Source organism: Microcebus murinus, chromosome 17 (genome assembly GCF_040939455.1).
Source record: "Microcebus murinus isolate Inina chromosome 17, M.murinus_Inina_mat1.0, whole genome shotgun sequence".
Classification (NCBI taxonomy): domain Eukaryota; kingdom Metazoa; phylum Chordata; class Mammalia; order Primates; family Cheirogaleidae; genus Microcebus; species Microcebus murinus.
This window is the reverse complement of record NC_134120.1, coordinates 16,388,899-16,408,932: the sequence shown is the minus strand read 5'-3', so window position 1 is coordinate 16,408,932 and position 20,034 is coordinate 16,388,899. Positions and strand designations below refer to the sequence as shown.

Sequence of the window (20,034 nt, the reverse complement as noted above, 5' to 3'; positions counted from 1 at the left end):
TATTTACGGCTGCCTAACAAATCCCCCAAATTTAGCAGTTTAAAATAAAAGCATTTATTGTCTTAGTTACAGTGGCTGGACATGGCTCAGGGTCTCTCACAAGCCTCAAATCCAGGCGTCAGCCAGGAATACAGTCATCTGAAGGTTTGCCCGGGGAGGACCCACTTCCTTGCTCACTCACAGGGCTGCTGCCTAGAGGCCACCTCAGCTCTGTCACAAGTGTCTCTCCCACAAGGCAGTCACACAGGGTAGCTGGCTTCTCTCAGAGCTAGAGAGAGTGAGCAAGAGGGAAGTAGGGTCTTTCTGGGTTCTCAACTCAGAAGTGACTTCCCATCACGGTGGCCGTATTCTATTCCTTACAAGGGTGTCACTAGGTCTAACCCCACTCAAAGGGGGAGAATTCCCCGGAAACAGAAGCTGCCACAAATTATACCTGATGAGAATCATGAGATAATTTAGCAGGGCCCCAGATTCGGTCAAAGGTAGTTTGAGAAGGCTTTCATGGAACAAACATAAGTAGTAGCAGTAAAAGGAAAACCAGAGAGAAATTACTTCACTCAAACCAGCCTCCAGGGAGGCAAAGAATTACCAGCACTCAGTGGCTGAACTCAATGGCTCCCAGAGAGGCAAAAATAAAATTCAAAACTTTTACAATCCAAAGTTGGTCTCAGCTATGGCCTAATGCTCACCTTCCATTTTAGCAACACTGAATGTATTTCCATCCTACTTTTGGTATGATTAATGATCAATTCTTAACTTGCATAACAAAAGAAAAAAATACTCAGCTATAATATTAAACATTCTCTTTCTGCTAAACCTATTACAAATCACTGTGACACATAAATGCTGGAGCTTAAAAGCTAACGCAACTATCCTTGAGGTCTTAGTTTCTGATTCTCATATTTGATTATTATAAATCTAAAATCACACAAGTTTTTATAGGTAAAATTATTTGGGAAGATGTCATCAGATAATGGAGACATTTTAAAAATCTGAAGTTGGAAAAAGATAAACCAAATTTTTTTTTATCTTCTACTCACTTGGCTATATATCTTTGAAAAGATTAAAAAAAACACTTGTGAAAATTTTTGATAAGTCCTTTTAAAATGAAAATGCATAAATTTACAGTTACTCTAAACTGAAGGGGTTTTTCCCCCCCATCCTCTCCTAAACTGAAGATTTTACAGGAATTTCTCAATTTGAAAAAAAAAAGGCTTCTGGCCTGGCTCCCAAGTGACTATGAACAGCTGTGGGGGACTTTCTGTTTTATGCTTATATATAGTAACAGCTTCGGGAATTTAACAATTAAATCTATGGTGGGCTGCCTTCCAGCTCGAGGCAGGCAGGGAAAGGAGAAAGGAAGGAAAGTCTCTGGGAAGACAAGGGAAGGGGTGGAGGGGAGGGGTGGAGGGGAAGAGAGGGAGAGGAGGGGAGGGGAGAAGGAGGGGAGGTCACAGTAACTTGACAATCAGGATTGTGCAGAGTTTGCCAGTCCTACTCAGCGACAGAGATTTCGTTTAAACCCCAAGAAATACATGTTGCTTAATCCTTACATTTTGTAACCGTCAAAAATCTCTTAATTAGCTTTAGCCAAAGAGATTGCCCAATAGAAAAAAAAAATCTGTAGAGTATATGAAAAACTTTTCATTTTTCCTGTGGACCGTTTCTCACTAATAGAAGGAAGATGTGGTTTCACATTTCTTGTTTTCCCAGCTTGTTTACCCCTCCTCCTCCTCTCCCTGGCTGATTAGGAAATGACTTCTAAGTGGTCAAGAGTCCAGTCTCCACAGCCACGTCCCTGATCCCATCACGATTTATACAGACTGCGACTTCCTTGTCTCGGCCTCATGTGGGACGTTCCTGGCCTGGCCAATCACAGGGGGCTGCTTTCCATCAGCCAGCTGTGTAAAACCCACACAGACTGGAGACCATCCTCATAACCACGGCCAGTGGTTGAGACAGGAGGACTCCCCCAGAGCACTGAGAAATAGGCCTTAACTGCTGATCTGATAACTTCAAAAATCACTGGAGGGGGGCATAGGGAGTGGTTTCAAAAACGGAAGGGACAGGACACAGAAATTTCTACTTTGTCAAAGGACTGATGCAGCGGGGTCCAGACTGGGTTCCTGATCTAGGCAGAAATGTAATGTGAATTTCCGTTCTTGCCAATAGGTGAGTTACTTTGATCATATCTTTATTCTTGAGACTGTTCCACTCCATCTGGAGAGTTTTGTTGAGTTTTGGCAACACTACAAAGTAGTTAAAATCATAAAACAGAAACACCTATTTTAGAGCTATAACAATTGTTAGAGAAAATCTCCAAAATTATTTTCTTTTTTTACAAGAGGAATCCAGAGCTCAGAAAGTGAGGTGAGAACACTGAACTCGGATTTAGGCTTCCTGTGCCTCAGTGTCCCATCTGTAAAGTGGAAATGAATGTATTAATTAATTCATCAGTTACTGAATGCCAAGTAGGTTGTAGACCATACAGATGAAAAAGGGTGATCTCTCACTAAATCTCAAGGGGAGAGAAACCCTAACACAGATGGTTACAGTTGAATATAGTCAATGCCAGGGGAGCTTAGAGAAGCCATGCCTAACCCAGCCTGAGAGATCCTAGGAGGGGCCACTGGCCAGAGGCTGCTACCACTGAATCTTAAACAATGAGAATGGTGCAGAAATGGCAGAAGGAGCAAAGGTGCCCTGCTCTCTTTAGAATTCTTGTGGAAATAAGATATCACATGTGAAAGTGCTTTGCCCCTATGACGTTATTAAGTGACATGATCAAGGCCACCCACAGCTGAGGCATTGCAGAATCCAATGCAGTGTTAAGTTATGCCATTCGTTTATTTCAGTCACTTTCCTCATAGGTTTATATCTAGACATTTCCATAAACCCAAGTAATTTTTTGATATGTTTAGGCGTCTTATAGAATGTAGACTCCTGCACTGTCTACTTCCCAAGCAGCCCTCTGTCTTGACCGTGCACTAGAATCGCCCCAGGTTGGTTAATCAGACTCTCTGGGGCGGAGGACTTCAGCAATCAGTATTTCTGATGCTCCCCAGGTGATTCTAATGTACAGCCAAGTTTGAAAATCTCAGTTATCGAAAAGTCAAGAATTTGTAATCCTAGCACTCTAGGAAGCGGAGGCGGGCGGATTGCTCAAGGTCAGGAGTTCGAGCCTGAGCAAGAGCGAGACCCCGTCTCTACTAAAAAAAAAAAAAAAAAAAAAATAGAAATTGGCCAACTAAAAATATATAGAAATAATTATCCGGGCATGGTGGCGCATGCCTGTAATCCCAGCTACTCAGGAGGCTGAGGCAGCAGGATTGCTTGAGTCCAGGAGTGTGAGGCTGCTGTGAGCTAGACTGATGCCACAGCACTCTAGCCTGGGCAACAGAACAAGACTATCTCCCCCCACCCCCCACAAAAAGTATCTATGCTCATGGGGACAGCACACCAGTAATTTCACAGATAAAGGGTTACACTCTGTTGAGTATGAAAAAAGAGCAGAGAGCATCGTCTGGGAGGGACCTGCCTTATCTGGGGTGGTCAGAGAATATTCTGAGGAAAGGACACTTGAGCCAAAAGGCAAAAGATGAGGAGCCGTTCAGCAGAAGAGCTTTTCAGGCAGGAAAGAACTCGTCATGCCTGAGAGACTGCAACAGGACAAGGATGGAATCAATGGGAGGAAGCAGGGCTCAGAGCAGGCCAGGAGGAAGCCAGCATTGTGACTGCGACGGTGAGCTACCGACAGGTGACAGGTGGTGCAGCTGGTGCATGCCGGACCCAGGGTCTGAGAGGCTGCCCTGCGTTGGGGGCGGGTGGGAGATGGTGGCTAGAACCCAGTGGGTGGCAATGGGGACAGAGGTGATCGGGTGGAGTCAAGGTCTTCTGGAGATAGAAGCAACAGATCTTAGAGATGGATGACACAGTTCCGGAAAGAAAGGGGTCAAAGTTCAAGTCCAAGTTTCTGGCTTAAGCACCAGCTAGAGAGGAGTCATCTTTTTTTTTTTTTTTTTTTTTTGAGACAGAGTCTCGCTTTGTTGTCCAGGCTAGAGTGAGTACCGTGGCGTCAGCCTAGCTCACAGCAACCTCAAACTCCTGGGCTCGAGTGATCCTTCTGCCTCAGCCTCCTGAGTAGCTGGGACTACAGGCATGTGCCACCATGCCCGGCTAATTTTTTATATATATATATATCAGTTGGCCAATTAATTTCTTTCTATTTATAGTAGAGACGGGGTCTCGCTCTTGCTCAGGCTGGTTTTGAACTCCTGACCTTGAGCAATCCGCCCGCCTCGGCCTCCCAGAGTGCTAGGATTACAGGCGTGAGCCACCGCGCCCGGCCATCACTCATAAATCATGCCTTTAATAATGGCAGCTACTGCTGGTGCCTATCAGTGTGGAAAAGGCATGTCTCTGACTTCACTATTTACTGTGTAATTATAGAGCTACTACAATTTAAGCACCATGCTCGGGGCTGGGCTACTAGAAGAGAGCCTTGCCAAGGTGCTATTCTCACCAGGTGGCCATTAGCCGAAACACAGGCAAGTAGACCAGCAATTACAATACAGCTCAGGGATGCCCCCCCCCTGGGCCCACATCTGTCCTGCTTCTCACCTGCTCACAGTGACAGCACAAGGAATCCTAACACATCCTTTCATGCCATGGCTGGACATTACCTTGAAATCTGATTCATCAAAAACCTCAGGGCCAGTGGTTCTCAACCTGGAGCAGGCATCAGAATCACCTGGAAGTTCTCTGAAGACACAGATTGCTGGTTCCTAGCCCCAGGGCTTCTGAGTAAGTCTGGGGTGCCGCGACCCTGTGCCGATGTGGCTGGTGCAGGGACCATATTTTGAAAACCAGTGTCTAGGTAACCACGGCTGATCAAGCCAGGTTGGAACGTGACATAATCCCTAGCTACCACCTTCAAGGTGGCTCCATCCATGCTAGGATGGGGAGGCACAAGAAGCTACTGGAACAAGGAGGGGCCCCTCACTGTGGCCTGGGAGGGACAAAGAATCAGGAAGCTTTCCAGGAGGAAGTAGTACCTGGTTAGCAAGTAAAGAGAAGAGGGGAAAGAGTCACAAGGTGAAGACTACAGCATGTGCAGGGACCCTGAGACAGAGGGAGCACGCTCTTGTCCCAGTAGAATTCTGGGTAAAAGGGAAATGATATCTGAAATCAACTAAGATTAGCAGAAGCAACTGTACCATTAACCTAAGAATGAAAATATTCCTTTTTAAAAATTATTTTATTTATACTATTAATTCTTTTTATTTTTTTCTTTTATTTTGGTTCATTCTCATACCTTAAAAATATTCCTTTCCCATTAAAAATATTTTGAGAATCAAATATTTCGTTGTCATCCTTTTTTCTTTTTGCACTAAATCCTTTTTAAATAAGAGTGTTCGCTTCAAAAGAGGCTCTCACAAAGCCAGGATTGTTAAATACTAATAATTCTGCAATTTTAATATCATTACTGTGGATATGTGCAAACATAGGATGCTCAGTCTAAAAATGATGTTTGCAATTATCCAGGAAACAAGCAAAGAAATTTTTTTAAACTCCTTGGTCATCTTTTACATGGAGACCAACTAGGGCCAGGGCAGAGGAGGGGAGAATTCTGCCCTGTTTAACATAAACAGGGATGTTAGAGCTGCAAATTTTGCTGAGTATCTTCTGATATAAGCACCTTTATTTCAATAATGAATTGTGTTCTTCTAATGGTTCATGGATACTAGAAACAAGAAAATGTTAAAGAGAAAAAAAATACCAAGGTTTGCTTGAGTACAAAGGAGAGATGCTATCATCTTTGTTATCACTAGTAAGAGGTGTTGAAATACAGCCAGATATAGAGGATAATATTGACTTTAAACATGGGGGAACAGAAAAATGACTGCTAATAACTTACGGCTTAGACAAATTCTAGAGTATGCAAAGACTGCCCCACAGGATGTTATAATACAAATATTTAAAAGATTTTAAAATAATTATTCAAATATAAAATTTTGAAGGCAAACTTTGTAATATTAAATTCTAAGAATATTCTGGGCTGGAAATCATGGAGTAATGCCTAAGACAATGTGACGAACAGTATTTTATCAGCAAATAAAACGTACTTTAGTTCTCACAATGGTTGCCAATCTTTATATACCTTTAGTCCTGTGCCAAGTGCAATTAAAGCCATTTTATGCTTATTGACTTCCTTATGACATACACAAAAGAAACCAACAGAGAACATACTTCATCTGGTTTAAAAAAAAAAAAAAAGGCGGGGGAAGCAGAAGAGTTGCATCTAGAACACCGAAGGTCGGTAGCACAGGATCCGCTATGCCATTTCCTCTCATTTTGGTTCAGTCCTTATGAGGAGCTTCTTTTTCAAAACTGTTTTTAGAGTCTTATTGATCGCTTCACCTTACTTTCTTTTAACTTTAAGAAAGTCTCTTCATTTAAAAATGCTCTAAAGTTTGTTGAGCCTCAATGGTTAGGTACATGAATGTTGGTATTTTTTCTGAGGATTTAACATCTTTCAAAATAGAGAAAACCATCTTTAAAAAGGTCTCGTTTGAAAGTTTATAAACCTTCTCAAAGGATCTACAGTACCCACTGTGTAGACATAACAGTACTGTATAAAAGTGAATATGAGGCCAGGCGCGGTGGCTCACGCTTGTAATCCTAGCATTCTGGGAGGCTGAGGCGGGAGGATTGCTTGAGATCAGGAGTTTGAGACCAGCAAGGGCAAGATCTCATTTCTACTAAAAATAGAAAGAAAGTATACAGACAACTAAAAATATACCGGGCATGGTGGCGCATGCCTGTAGTCCCAGCTACATGGGAGGCTGAGGCAGAAGGATTGCTTTAGCCCAGGAGTTTGAGGTTGTTGTAAGCTAGGCTGACACCATGGCACTCTAGCCCAGGCAACAGAGTGAGACTCTGTCTCAAAAAAATAAAAATAAAAAAATAAAAGTGAATATGGAATGAACCAAACAGAACCTATCAGAAATGCATTATGTTTCATTGTCATCTAAACCCACAATGCTTGAAATTATTTTACAACCTATACATATGAAAAATGGAAAACTTAGGACAAATGAGACCAGGGAGAGTTAGGAGATTGCAATGGTAAGGTAATCCTATAAAACATCAGGTCCATCAAGTGAAGCATGAAGAATCTTGAGCTTAGAAAAAAGTAACTGCTAACCCCTGAACTGAGAGGAAGAGAGTGTCCTAACCTGGTTACTGCCCCTGCCCACACCCACAAACCCTGCTTCCCCCTGGGTCTCTCCTCTGTTCCATGCGGCTAATGCCTGTCCTGCCAACCTCCAAAGGAGAAGATTTTAGAACTATGAATTGATCTAAAAATGTAAAGAACTGATGTCATAGCCAAGGTCAAACAAGACTCACCAGAGGGGACATCCCCTGAGCCTGCCTGAGGCCTGCTGCCCCACTCTGGGCTGCTGTTTACACAAATCACAGATATTCATTCAAGACTAGAAAACATCACAACACAGCCATTTTAAAAAAGGGGGGAGGAGGGAAAGGGAGACATCAATTGTCCTCTCACGCCCTCCCCCAAATAAAACAAAATGCTTGGAAGACCCAAGAGTTTTTATGAGGAGCTTGAATATACACAGAGTCCCCAAATTTCAGACACTTTTGTGTTCTAAAAGAACATTTCTGGGTGGAGTTGCCAGATAAAATACAGGACATGCAGTTAAATTTGACTTTTAGATAAACATCACAATTTTTAAAATAAATCAGTTCCAAATACCACATAGGACATACTTATACTAAAAAAAAAAAAAAAAAAATTATTCATTGTTTATCCAAGATTCAAATTGAACTGTGTAGCCTGCACTTTCATCTACTAAATCTGGCAACCCTGTCTCTGCTCATTTGGACCAGTTTTCCAGCCTTCAGCTGTGAGGTCCTGTGGAAAGAACCCCCACCTTGGAAGTCTAGAAACCCGAGTGCAATTTCTGGTTTTGTCAATTCCTAATTCTGAAACCTCAGGCAAGCTATGGTTCCTGTGCTTGCAAAAAGAGACCAGTGAATTCATACACCACAGGCCTGGGTGGGTAAGTGTTACGCGACATGTGGAAGTACAGTACTTCGCAAACAGTGCTGTTTTGTCATATCACCCCATAAACATTAGTGGACAGTGATTTGGCTTTTAGGTCAGGCCACACAAGCCAATTTAAATAACTCTTGTATTTGCCATGAGAAATTCCTTGACTTTAGTAAGTTCCCATGACAAAGTGGCTCCTTCCTGCATCTGAGAAACACTTAGAGCCACGTATGGTGGTCCTGTCTACTAGACAACCCTGCATCACCACCCCCTTGATCTCTGTCCACAAAGCAGGGCTTGTGCATTTGCACAAGTGCTCTTTTGCTCAAATTGACCTACTTTTTTGCTCATGAAGTAAATATATTATTTCACAAAAATTAATCAAAACTAAAAGGTTGACACCAACGATACAAAGTATTGGTTTCATAAGTTTTTCCAGTGTCCCCAGGGAACTCCTCAAACCCAACTCCATACTGGCAATCTGGGCCCAAAGTTATGTGTCTACAGCCCAGACTTCTAATCTACCAAAGCTTGACCTCTGGCCAAGCCCAGCTGCCCCAGCAACTTGAACTAAACACGACCAAAGCTAAGTTCTTCATCGACTAAACCTACTGTTTCAGTGACACCATTATCTTTAGTTGCTGAGATGAAATCTGAGAATCATCCACACTTCTATTCTTTTAGGTCCTTCAATCAAACTCATCAAGACCAAGATTCCCTTCCTGCAGTGCACTCCTGCCCTCCACTTCTCCTCATCCCCACTGTCACCCTGGCCCAAGCCCCCATCCTCTTGTGGGCACCCAACCCATTATCCATATTGTACTCTGGATTATCAACTGAAACCAGAAATCAAATCACATCACTTCCACTGTTTACAAAAATGTCAATGGCTTCCTGTTAGGTTCTCTACAGCTTGGTGCCTACCTCACTCATCCCATGCTTCTCAGCCCTAGCATCATGTCTCCTCTGCTGTTCTGGCCTCTCTTGGAATCTAGAACACAGCACTCAGCTCTCGCCCACCTCAGGGCCTTTGCACATGCTGTTCCCATTGACTGGCCCACTCCTTCCCTGACTGCTTGCTGTCTTCTCACCCTTCAGGTCTCAACCACAACCTCCTCTGAGAGATTCTCATGGGCCATTTATTATTTGAGTTAGAGTCTCACTCTGTTGCCCAAGCTAGAGTGCCGTGGTATCAGCCTAGCTCACAGCAACCTCAAACTCCTAGGCTCAAGCAATCCTTCTGCCTCAACCTCCCGAGTAGCTGGGACTACAGGCATGCACCACCATGCCTGGCTAATTTTTTCTATATATATGTTTTTAGTTGGCCAATTAATTTCTTTCCATTTATAGTAGAGATGGGGTCTTACTATTGCTCAGGCTGGTCTCGAACTCCTGACCTTGAACGATCCTCCCACCTTGGCCTACCAGAGTGCTAGGATTATAGGTGTGAGCCACCACGCCCCTACCCCTTATGGGCCAGTTTTTAAAAATTGTAGTAAAATATACAAAACATAAAATTTACCATTTTAACAATGTTTCAAGTGTATAGTTCAGTGACATTGAGTGGATTCACATGGTTGTACAACCACCACCACCCATCTCCAGAAATTGTTCATCATACCAAACTGAAATTCAGTACCATTCAATAATAACTCCCATCCCCTGACCCTACCCTCTCTGGTAATCCCTGGTTCAACTTTCTGTCTCTACGAATTTGACTATCATGGATACTTCATGTAAGTAGAATCGTACAATGCTTATCTTTTTGTATCTGGCTTATTTAGCAAAATGTCTTCAGTTTCCTTCATGTAGCATGTATTACAATTCCTTTTTAGGGCTGAAAAATATTCCATTGTATGGATACAATGGAATCCACCTTTCATTTATTCATTGATCTGTCAATGGATATTTGGGGTCCTCTCAGGCCATTTTAACGTAGACCCTCATCCTCTCAGGAATATCTCATTTTCCTTTAAGATCCTTATTGTACATTGTAATCTAATATCAATTTGTTTCACGTGTCTTTTGTTCAATATTTTATTTAATGTCTATTCCTCTCACCCCACCTCCAACAACCCTGTAAGCTCCATGCGGGGAAGGCCAAGGCCACGTCTGTTCTGTCCATCCTCAATTTACCACCAGCACCTGGCACCTGTCCTGGAATGTAGTAGTATTTCATGAGTAATTGTTGAACCACTAAACGAAAGAAAATCATTAGGCTACCAGAAAGCCCCTCATCTTTAGAGTCAGCATGGACTTTGTATTCAATTGTGCAGATGAACAAACGCACGCACACACACCCAGAGAAACACACACACACACACATTTTTTAACTCTGGGCACAAACCATCCCTTTGTAACAGGTAAGTCCATGTATTTGCAACTAGCACACATTGGCATTTCCTGTGCTTTTTTCAAGAATGCATCATGTGCAAAAGCAACAAGTGTATTCGGCAACATAAAGAAATTAAGTATTGACAAATGCTACAATGCGGATGAACCTTGAAAGCATTCTGCTAAGTGCAAAGAGTAGATCACCAAAGAGCATGTACTGTGTGATTGCATTCACATGGAATGTCCAGAACGGGCAAACCATAGAGACAGAAAGATTAGAGTTTGCCAGGACCTTTGGGGACAAGGAAATAAATGAGAAACAGCTAAAGGTTACAGGACTTCTTTCTGGAGCCATGAAAAGGTTTTTAATAATGGTTACATGGTTCTGTAAATACATTAAAACCCACTGAATTGTATTCTGTAAAAGGATGAATTGTATGGTACATTAATTACATCTCGGTAAAGTGGTTAAAAACAAAAAGTAGTATGCGTGGAGATGGGGCAGGGCTGGGAAGAACTTGTCCTCCCAATCAGACAAGGACCAGAAAGGTTGCGGAGGGAGCCGGGCGGCCAGTGAATTACATCGCATCCTTCTGCCAATTAAAAAAAAAAAAAAAAAAAAGGCCTCAGCTTCCTAAAAAGCCATTTCCTTCTTCCAACAACCCCACCACCACCACCAAAGTAGGAAGAAACACTGGTAAACACAGTCAAGTGCTCTGAAGCAAGGCCTTATAAGGCATGTGTGTTTCTCAAGAGCCTCTTCATAACCTATCGTAAGTGATCTGAACACAGCCCGTGAATTTACAGCATTCTGAACCCAGATCTCCATTTGAAACCCAGGTTCTGCCAAGAAAATTATCTCAGGCTCTTCTCTTTCTCCTCCCCCCACATACTCATACACCCACCCACCCATATACAATCTGCCCAGCAGTCCTGTTGCCTTTACGGTCTATCAAAATAAAAGTCACATCTAAGTCTATGTGCCTATCCACTCCCATTCTCTCTTCAGAATCTGACATCTCAGCCCCACAGCTACCCACCCTGGGGAAACTTCCACCATAGCTTGCCTGGCTAAGCCTCCTGCCTGCTCTCCCTGCTAGGAGCCTCCGCCAGGCCTGGTCATCTCATGGCAACCAGAAGGACCCAAGTCACATCACGCCACTCTAAGGAGCCATGTCCTGTGCTGACCCCCCCTTCTCACACAAAGTCAGAGCCAAAGTCCTTGCACAGTCTGGAAGCCCCATAAGACCTGGCTGTGCTACACTTCTCTGCTCTCATCGTCCCCTGTCCCCTCCCTTCCCCACTGACTTACTGGGGAATAGCCAGCCAAAGCCCAGCACTCTCGCCTTAGGGCCTCTGCACCCAGTTATCTGTCCCTCTGCTTGGGACACTCTTTCTCCAGAACTTTCTGAGCTGCCCTCTCCTCCTGAGCCCTTGCTCAAAGGTCACCTTCTCAAGAAGACTCTACCAACCGCTCTATCTACAACTGCAACTTGCCCCCTTGCCCTTCCATTCCTTGGTCCCAGTGACCTCAAAGATCCAGGACATGTTAGCTGCTACTCTCGGCCCCACTCACAGCCTGAGGGGCTCAAATTGACCTAAGGATTTTCACCCCAGTTCTCTACGTTATAAGAGGGGGAGGGGACGCATAAGACTGATGACAAAACCCTAAATGATCTCCATCAAGTTGAGGTAGACAAAGCATCAAATCTCCAAGATTAGCCACCTTGCTCTCAGTATCCGTTTTGTGGCATCTGTAGTTGGCATGAGATAGAAAAGTGGAAAGACACCCAGGGATGGCAGTGTTTGTGGATGAATTTTGGTGATTTTTTTTAACTTAAAAAAAATAAAACCTGCTTTTTAAACATGAGAGTTCTAATTTGGCTAATTTGCAGGGCATAGTATGAGTATAAACTCATGAGATTCTACTATTCTTCTAGAAACTATAGATTAAGATGTTTATAGTTAGTCTGACATCTAATCACTACATAAAGGCTCTGGCTTTCACACTGCGACAGGTATAAGCAGATCGCTATAGAGATGCAACATCTGATAACTCTGCCATACTACACTGTGCAACTGACCTTTTGCCTTGGAGCTACTTTTGATTCTACCCTAAGGGGGAAAACAATCTGACATTTAAGTATTCAATGTTTGAAATATTTAGATGTCAGTTTTTCTCACATTCTAACCCTCTCCTCTTTCCAACTTTTTTTTTTTTTAATTCAAATCAATTCTGGAAGAAAGTTAAGGATTTTTTGCTCTATTATGGAATGGCATCTTTAGAAGGCAGTTCTGGTCTGCAGAGACCGCCAGACAGGGGGAGGGCTGGTCTCCTGAGCTTTTACACCCACCATAGCACAGGGCAGTGCAACTGCAGCATGGGCCAGTAGGGTGATGGCAGGACAAATGACCACCGGCTCGGTCCATGCAACTGCCAGTGAAAGGGAGAGCATGTGGCTCTCATGTGTCATCTACACAACCATTCTCCCTGCCATCGCCTGCATTCTTGTCTCCAAGCTGTTTTGGAGTAAGTCATGGTATTCAATGCATGGTCCTGCCCGCCTAATTTATGCAAGATACATTTTACCAAACTGAATAAGAGCTCAAAACTCACATGAATAGACACCTGCATGCCCAGGTCCATAGCAGCATTATTCACAAAGCCAGAGGGGGCCCCAACTGGAATGTGCATCCACGGGTAAATGGATAAACAAAATGTGGTGCATATGTACAACAACGGAATATTATTCAGCCTTAAAAAGGAAGGAATTCTGATACATGCTACAACACACGTGAACCTTGAGGGCATTATGCTAAGTGAAATAAGCCAGTCCTAAAAAGATGAATATTGCATGATTTCACTTAACATGAGGTACCTTAGAACAGTCAAACTCAGAGACAGCAGAATAAAGATTACCGGGGGCTGCGGAATAGGGAGAAATGACAAGTTACTGTTTAATCAATACAGGGTTTGTTTGGGATAATGAGAAAATCCTAGAGATGGATAATGGTGATGGTTGCACAACAGTGTCATCATGCTCAATGCTACTGAATTGCACATTTAAAGGTGGTTAAAATGGCAAGTTTTATGTTATGCATATTTTATCACATTTTTAACAAAACACCCATCAAATAAACTCCTGCACTAAGAAGGTGGGTCATGAGGAACCCCCGCCCTCCAAAGTTGTACTTAGGTACCCAAAACAGAGCAGAGATGATTTTCCCTTAATTCTCGCAATCTCTGTAGTCTGATGAAACCCATATACTTCATTTCCTTGTTGTATCAAAAATCCTGGAGGTTAATACAGCAGCTGGCAGCGATTGATTTAGAGGACTCATATTTATTTTCTAACATAAAGATAGGGCTGTCAAAAATAAATTAAAATAAAATTTTCTAAAAGACAGGGCTGTCATTTTCCAGCATAAAATGTATAAAACCCGAACCGTCTCTCCACGTGAGTGAATAGTTAAACCACCCAAGTCAAACGGTTATCTGTTTTCTTGTAGACAATGTTAAGTGTTCCTGCTGGATTTACAGACATACACAGAGATTCACGATCGTCTCTGTAGTTCGCTGAGTTCCAAGAAGATAAAGATTTGTGTACAAGGCACACTATACTTTATGAAATAAATAGTGCATCCAACGCATAGAAACTTCTCTAAACAGCAGGTATGTATGTTGGGATACCATGTGAGGGCAGTGTTTGGTAGCTGAGGGGTTCCAAAGAGGATTTACTAGCTTAACTCAAGTAAAGGCTAGAAAACTGATTTCAAACACCACCTATCCTAAATCAAACAAACCTCAACTCTGGTGAAACAAAAGCCACTCGGCAAAGAAACAAAGCCATAAATGACAGCCCTGTAAATAAAGACCGAAGCTACTAGCCAAAGGTCAGGCTATGCAGGTACACAGTGCAGAAGTGCCTGGCTTCTCTGCATTGCTGGGGGTGGGGGGTGGCCCTCACCACTGAAGGGTGCCCTGGAACTGGGGTGACCCTCTCCCCAGGGCGCCCCTCCACAGCTTCCCACCTCTCACCCATTAAATGCAAACCCACCAGTCTTAGAGGCTGAAAATGAACGCAGACCTTCCTGCAGAGCTGAAAGTGGCCTGGGCTGTCCTCCATGCCGCCGGGCCAATGTCCACAGCAGAGCAAGAGAAAAAGCCGAATCTATTTTTTTTTTTACCAAGGAAGAAAAATCCCAACTGGGGTCCTCTGTGAACTTCCTAGGCTTCTGTGAAGCAGAGAAATAATCTCCCCCAGCATGGCTTGAAGATGGATAAATGAATGGGTTGCATTCAGCTTCTGTCGGTAGCAATACCTTTCTCAGGCTCCACAACTAAGAAAACCACACTGAGGGCCGGGCGTGGTGGCTCATGCCTGTAATCCTAGCACTCTGGGAGGCCAAGGCGGGCGGATTGCTAGAGGTCAAGAGTTCGAAACCAGCCTGAGCAAGAGCGAGACCCCGTCTCTACTATAAATAGAAAGAAATTGGCCAACTAATATATATATTTAAAAAAAATTAGCCGGGCATGGTGGCATATACCTGTAGTCCCAGCTACTTGGGAGGCTGAGGCAGCAGGATTGCTTGAGCCCAGGAGTTTGAGGTTGCTGTGAGCTAGGCTGATGCCACGGCACTCACTCTAGCCTGGGCAACAAAGCGAGACTCTGTCCCAAAAAAAAAAAAAAAAACAAAAAAACAAAAAACAAAAAAAAACACACTGAGATCCTTTTGAAAGGCCCACAGGTCCAGAAACTCCCATGTTTTGAACAGAATCATAATTAAAAACAAAACAGGAGTATGGAGGATGAGGAAAGACCGACTGAACTGAGGGGTGAAAAAGGCACAGGAGTGTTCAGTGTGTCCAGGGCCTCCCAGTGCGCAGGAAGAGGTAGCACCAGGTGAGGGGACAGCCAGGTAAGAGGTCACCTAGCACCCTGGTCCTCTGAGCCACCTGCGCTCCACAATAGTGTGAATTTGGAGGTTTGGAACACCACCCTACTCTGGGGAACCAGTGGCCGGTGCAAACGGGCACCAACGTTTGCTAAGTAAATACTAACACGCAGGACGATTCCCGTTTCCAGCAGAGCCCAGGAGGAAGGCAATGGCTGCATGAGTGAATATGTACGGAGTGATAGCAACAACAATGACTACCTTTTACAGAGTTCCTGCTAAGCCCTCTACTTGAAGGATCTCATTTGGAACTCATCACACAACGTTGTGAGGTAGTGCTATGATTATGCCACTTATGGATGAGGAAACTGAAGCCTAGAAAGATTTGTAACTTGCCTGAGGTTAAAGCAAGGCCTGCATTCCAACTGGGGTCAAGGCCAGCAACCTCTACTTTCCTGCTGCCTCTGGACTGTGCTCACAGGGATCAGTTACCAAACACAGCTCCCACCGTGGATGGTTTTGGGGACAATTTATTTAAAAGTCCAATGCGTTTAGAAGTATCAGGAAAAGTACTAGTCTGTCCCTAAGGATTTAGATAAAAAGTTCTTTGTTTTCTAAGAGTAAAAATGATGATAAACAAGGCTGATGCATATACATATACACACATGCACATATATATGCTTTCTAGAGTCTTGTTGATAATATCAAGTCTTCAGTGACATAGGAATTCAAAAGATTTTATATTTGGGTATTATTTTTAGCTGGGCATGGGGATGAGGACTCAGAAATAACTTGGGTAACAGAACAAAGAAAATAAGCTATCTTCTTATGTTATTAACACTCTTCTGGGCCGGGCATGGTGGCTCACGCCTATAATTCTAGCACTTTGGGAAGCTGAGGTGGGAGGATTGTTTGATTTCAGCGGTTTGAGACTGGCCTGGGCAAAAGCCTCATCTCCACAAAAATTAGAAAAGGTAGCCAGGTGTGGTGGTGAACACCTGTAGTCCCAGCTACTCGGGAGGCTGAGGCAAGACAATTGCTTAAGCCCAGGAGTTGGAGGTTGCAGTGAGCAGTTATGATGCCACTACACTCTAGCCAACACAACAGAATGAGACTGTCTCAAAACAAAACAAAAAACAAAACAAAACACTCTTCTGCTAATAAAAGACCTATAGGCATGAATACAATTAATCTAATTGAATGATGCCAACAAACAGACCTGAAAACTCATTTTAAATATCTAAAGACACTAAAAAGAAAAATTCCCAGAAGACTAATCTAGATGCAAGTACACAAATTCTAAAAATAGGTGCTTAAGAAAGGCATCTTTCTTTAGTGATATGGGACAACAGTGGACCCAATAAAACTTGTTCTGGTACCTAAAAAGCAAGTTTCCCTGCATTCATAAGTGCATAGGCTTCTTTTACAACGACTGCAATTAAAGAGCAAAGGTAACTAGCAAATGAAAATCTCTCCTCAATGAGTTATAAGAACCACCTGCATTGCATGAATGTCGCTTATGAAAACCTAAAATGAAACTTAAACTTGTAGGGCAATAAAATATTAAAAATACACCTATGCCTGGACATCATACTATTTTTTTAAAAATATCATTCTAAAAAAGAAAATAAGAAAACAACATTCAAACACCTACTATATATAAGGGACATTCACATGTTCTCTCATTTTAATTGTCTCACAAATCCAAAGAGGCTGATAATAATTCCTCCTATCCACAAACACAAACAAACTGAGGTCCAGAAAATTTTTAAATTCATCCAAGATTATAAAATTAGTAAAAGAGCTGACATCTGTAGGTATCTAAATCCATATGTTTTCCAGTACTCCTTGCTTTCAAAGGAAGAGAAAGAAAAGGGGAAAAATAAATGAGAGGATGTAATAAGAAAGGGAAGAAACCATTCAACAGCCATATTTGATAGTGCACCCATCAGTTCTAAGATCCTGGAGACTGAACACCAGGTGAAACATGGGACCTGTCCTGAACTTGCCCTCTACCTGAACACTTTTTTGTTAAGCCATTTGCTTTACCAAATCATTATTTTATAGCCTCCATTAAAAAACAAACAAAAAACCACCAGAAAACCACAAAACCTCTCCCAGCCCTATCACTAAGTAGTAACAACTGCATGCAGCTATGTATTTTCCTTAAATCCAAAGGAAAGCCTGGAAGTAGCCACACCTGGGCTCCCACGGGTGGCATTTGTGTTGCCCAGTCTTAAAACACATGCGTCTCTTATGCCCCGTAATAACCAACACAAAGAATCACTAAAAATTACCAAATTACAACCACTGGAAAATGACAAATTGAACAAAGTGATTAAAGTTTCTTCCCCAAAATTAGAACAAGGAAACCTCCACTACATGATGAAAATCATCAAGAGAATTCAGAGGAGTAATTGCAAGGAAGCATGACTTCTCCCCCAGAAGGTAATCAGCTAATAGCAATTAATCATCTTTTGCACAGTGTATGCATTTTATAATGGGGTTTAATAAGGCCTTCAACAATAGGCCCAGAGTTAATGAATGGTATCTTAGGCCTAACACAAACGTACTCCGTAAACCATGAAAAGTAGAGCTTCTACTTCACATTCTGTGCCGTCTCCCCCTTTTTATATGCGCCTGTATTCACCAACCCTGGGGACTTTATCACACATCATTTTTTAGATTTTGTTCCTGAAACCTTTTAACCTTCACCCAGAACGCCCCATGTGCCCAGTGGTCTCCAAGTTATTTCACTATTGTCTTGTTTAACTTCCCAGGGGTGGGGGCAGAATTCTGAAGGCCACGCAACCAGGAAGATGGGAGCGAATCTTTTCTCAGCCAAAGGGCGGCCGGTTTCCGGGAGGGGAACTCGGCAGCGCCCGAGCTGCGGGGAAGGCTGGGAGCCCGCCCGGGGCCGCGCGTGCAGGCCAAGGGGGTCGGGTGGGCTTGAAGGGGGACTCACTGGGCGAAAATGCGACCCAGGTCCCTTTTACTTTTGCGTGCCAGCCCCTCTCCCCCGTTTTGCATCCTCCCTGCACCCTGGCGCTCCCCCTACAGCTGTCACGGATCTGTGCTGGGAGCCTCCAGGCTGGGACCACACCTCCCTTGGAGACATTGCAAGATTTTTTTCACGTTGGGGAGGAGAGTTAAAGAAATTGGGGGTTAAAGCACTCAACACTCACTCCCGCAACAAGTTGCCCCTCCGCTTGCTTGCACGCAGCAAGGTGACAGTACTGGGCATCAAATTGGTGAGGGACAGAGATGACCTGTGGTAGTGCCACGGGAGCTGGCGGACACGACCCTACAAGTCACCGGAAAAAGTGTCCTCCTCTTCCCCATCACCGCCCCTCATCCCTCATTAAAGCGCGCAGACGATGTCTGGGGACAGGGGAACCCGCTGCAGCGCGGGCAGTGACGGATCTCAGCCCGCCATCCCTCTATGCAGGTGCCGCCGCGGCCAGGCACGTTTAGTCCCCGTGTGGTTTTCGCACACACTGGCTTAAAGAGCACCCCAGCAGAATGGAACCCCTGGGGACTCCCGGGGGACGGGGGAGCGGTGGCCACCGCAGGGAAGCCGGCGGCACTCCCCGAGAAGCCTCCAGCCCTGCCTGGCTTGACCTTTGGAGATGAACCCCGACATGTGTGATGCAAACGAGCGAGGAACCCAAACACCTCCCGCGAGTTCTCTCCTCGGGCAGGAGAGAAACCCAAGGACCTCTCAACAGCGCTGCCCACATGGCTAGCCGTGCCTCAGCGTCCTCGAGGCTGCGGAGGCTCCCAGCACCCTCACCCAAATCCCACCCGTGCGGGCTCGGGAGTCCGAGGGCGCGGACAGCTGCTGCCACCGCATCCCTGATCCCCGGAGTGCGCCGGCCCAGGGCGGCCAGGGGGCCCGCAGGGTTGGGGACATCTGGGGACCCGGCGCCGCGCCCCTCCTTACCTGGCGCCCTCTGGGCCCCTGCTGGGGCATCCGCCAGGTGAGCGCCGCTCCGAGCGCTCGCTGCGCACCTGGCCGCCGCCGCCCGGCCCGAGCCCTGGCCGCTGCGCTAGCGCTTCATGGCGCACAGGGGCTGGCCAGGGGCCCCGGGAAGCGTGTCCAGTTGGCGGCGGCTCCTCCGGCTCTCGCGGCTCGCCAATGGCTCCCCGCCCTCCCCCGCCCCGCGTCCGTGCGCCCTTCCTCTGCGGCCGCCCTTTTCTCTCCGCTTGGCGGAACCGGCCAAACTGGTTTCTCAGCTCCGGGGAGGTGCCTCCAGTCTCCCTCCGGCTGCCGCTGCTGCCGCGGCGCGCGGCTGGGGCAGGGGCTGGGGGCGGGCCCGGCCGTCTGCCTTCCGTCTGTCCCTCCCGGGGGCGGAGAGGAGCTGGACAGCGAGCCCCAGAGCGCGCCGACGCCGCCCAGGTCCAGCTCCGCGCCCTCCGTGCGCCCTGGAGGCGGGCAGGAACCCTCGGCGGGGCCCCGAGCGCGCCCCTCGCCTCGCCCAGCCCGCGACCCTGCAGCCGCGGCCGCTCTTGGCTCCCCCGGCTCTCCCGCCTCCCCGGGAGCCGCACTCGCCACCCCGCCCCACCAGCCCCGCGTCACTTTCCCGCCGCCCTCCGCCGGCTTGGCTGCAGTCCGGGGTCGGTGACCGAGCCAGCCCGGAAAGCTGATGGGGCCAAGGCGCGCCCGGGACCTGAACTCCCTCGGTAAGGGGAGCGGTGTCCTGTTGATGCCAGGTCACGTTTTGGGATCA

General features: G+C 45.4%; 1 protein-coding gene across 1 annotated transcript in view; it reads right to left on the bottom strand.

The window, feature by feature from the left end:
* Positions 1–19,819, bottom strand: part of ATP8B1 (ATPase phospholipid transporting 8B1) — a 115,983-nt gene extending 96,164 nt beyond the window's left edge. The window contains exon 1 of the mRNA XM_020282115.2: positions 19,248–19,819. The gene's annotated coding sequence lies outside the window, so the exon portion shown is untranslated. The remainder of the gene's footprint in view (positions 1–19,247) is intronic.
* Between the last annotated feature and the right edge of the window lie 215 nt (positions 19,820–20,034).